The sequence below is a fragment of the Cyprinodon variegatus genome, unplaced genomic scaffold (assembly GCF_000732505.1).
Source record: "Cyprinodon variegatus isolate N-32 unplaced genomic scaffold, C_variegatus-1.0 Scaffold656, whole genome shotgun sequence".
Taxonomy (NCBI): domain Eukaryota; kingdom Metazoa; phylum Chordata; class Actinopteri; order Cyprinodontiformes; family Cyprinodontidae; genus Cyprinodon; species Cyprinodon variegatus.
The window spans coordinates 414,577-417,103 of record NW_015151109.1 but is presented as its reverse complement, the minus strand read 5'-3'; the positions used below and the strand labels follow the sequence as shown (position 1 = coordinate 417,103).

At 31.3% G+C, this 2,527-nt stretch overlaps 1 long non-coding RNA gene across 1 annotated transcript; it reads left to right on the top strand.

Moving 5' to 3' along the window:
* Positions 1-2,527, top strand: LOC107096884. Its single transcript, XR_001481816.1, has 6 exons — positions 1-35; positions 103-156; positions 1,529-1,669; positions 2,160-2,249; positions 2,348-2,440; positions 2,508-2,527. It is a non-coding gene; the product is annotated as an uncharacterized LOC107096884 (long non-coding RNA).

Below are 2,527 nucleotides of genomic sequence, written 5' to 3'. Positions count from 1 at the left end.
AAATGTTACAGACGGACCGACGACGTTATCAAAAGGTTTAAATCTTCGTTTAACTTGCATTAAAATCTTAAATTCAATGTTTAACATGTCATTATTTTATAGGTGCAGATGATGCCTTCAATGACAGTATTATTGCTGAAACAGGCTTCAAAAATGGTAAAAACATTTTGTTATGATCTTCATTAGTCCTATTTTGTCATTAGTAGATCTTAGAGCTAATCACATAAATCATTTAGAAAAATATTTGTTTTTAATAATCCAATTATTTCTAAATAATTCAGTTCAGTTTGATCTAATAAAGGGAATTATTCATTTTATCTACTCTGGTTAAATCACTTCTTTCTTTCACAGAAACACCAGCAGGGCATTCAGCTAATGACACCAGAGCCGCTCTAAATATTTATGAGTTTTACAATCCTTCAAATAAAAAAATAGAATCAGGAAAGGAAATAAAAACAAAAAACAAACAATGCTGAGAGATAAATACGGAAGAGGATTAGGGCCAGTGGGGAAAAAATTCTGACCGAATTCTGACAATAAAAAAGTCCGAATTCTGAGATTAAAGTCATAATTCTGACTTTTTTCCCATACTAACCTGAAATAAAATTTAAAAATCAGTTAACTTTTTTTTTTTCTTCCAGTGGCCCTAATCCTCTTCCGTAGATAAAGCTTTTCCCTATAAAGGAAAAAAAATCAGAAAGATACCTCTGGCTGCCAAATGACTTCAATATGGGGCGCCGTTTGTAAAGATAAGCAGTCAAAAATTGGGAGAAATATTTATGGTTATTTAGCGTTTTAAGAGAAAAATAAGGAGGTTATCTTTTTATTTTTATTTTTTTATAAAATAATGAATGAACTAGAGAAAAAAAATGACTTGGAAAAAAACAACCTCCTTATTTTTCTCTTAAAAGCCGCTAAATAACCATAAATATTGCTCCTAATTTTTGACAGCTTCATTTTACAAACGGCTTCCCGTAGCTGTGGGTCTGAATTCAGCTCTATTTCCATCTTTCTGAAGTTCTACCAAACTTTTGCTTCACAGCCCCTAAATGCTGCAGTTCTCATCTTTCCATGTGCATCTTTTACACAATCATAATTTCCTACGTCTCTATTTTCCTTTGAGACAACCAGCATCTTATGTTTTTCTATCCCTAAATAATTCTTCTTTCTGAGGGTGTGAATTACTGTCAGCTTGACAACTTTGAAGTCTACAATCCTTCTAATGTTTGCGTGGACAATAATGAGGTCATAACATCATATTTCCTTATTGACAATGTTTTTTTGTTAATATTGTCTTTTTGTTTTTACATAAACTGAGTTTTGGGGTTTTATTAACTGTAATTTACATTCATCAGATTAATAGAATAAGACACTTAAAATGAATAGAAGTTGAACATCTTTAGCTGAATTAATTAAATATATTATTTCTGTATTATCATAAAACATTTCTGTTATATTTTTAATTCATTTGCTGTGATAATGCACTCTGAACTAAACTCTGTTTTTATGTTGTTGTTTTTTGTTACAGAACTACCAATGAGAGATTCAGCTAATCTCACTAGAGATGATTTTAATGCTTCTGATTATCAGAATAACCTAAATACAACATTGACTTTGAATCATTCAGAGGCTGTAGATGTTACAGAGGGATGGATAAACCCAGTAATAGGTGAGTAAACTCTGAAGAATCAACTTTTGGTGTGACTGAATTATTTTTAAAGAGGCTAAAATCTGATGTCTAATGGCAGCAAAACGGATGCTAAAAGCGCTGATGTAAAATATATAAAACTCATATTTTAACATATTAACAATTTTTCTATTGCCATTATTTTAATGATATTGATAATAGTTTGTAGAGGTCATCAAAGGTCAGTGAACATCTGTTCCTGCTGAAACTGTGAATTTCATATAAATTATAATTTACTAACCGATGAATATGAATAATTTAATTTTAACCTGGATAAAATGATAGCAGCACAAACGAAAATTTTTGCAGCACAAACGTAGCACGGTTGATTGACACCTAATTGATTTATTTTGTGCAAATGTGAGCAGGACCACAGGAGAGGTTGACCTCTGATGACCCCTGGAGAACATTTTTCTTTATATCTGTCAGATTTTCCTGCATGTCGTCATATATTATCCGTCTTTTCTTACAGAACAACCAACAGAAGATTCAGCAATTATTGACAGAGATGCTTTCAATGTTTCTCAGTCTTATGATTATCCAGGGGAAAAAATGAAACCTGGTAAAATACCAAGACTCAGAAATATTTTTATCTGTGGTTTAGTTCAGTTTTAGAGGAAATGTTTTTGGCAAACTTCTTTCTTTTGATTATGTTTTTAGATCCAGAGCAAACTGATAAATTTGAAGAAAAGGTGACTGGAAATGATTCAAACGCTCTACATGTTACAGACGGACAGACGACGTTATCAAAAGGTTTAAATCTTGGTTTAACTTGCATTAAAATCTTAAATTCAATGTCTAACATGTCATTATTTTATAGGTGCAGATGATGCCTTCAAT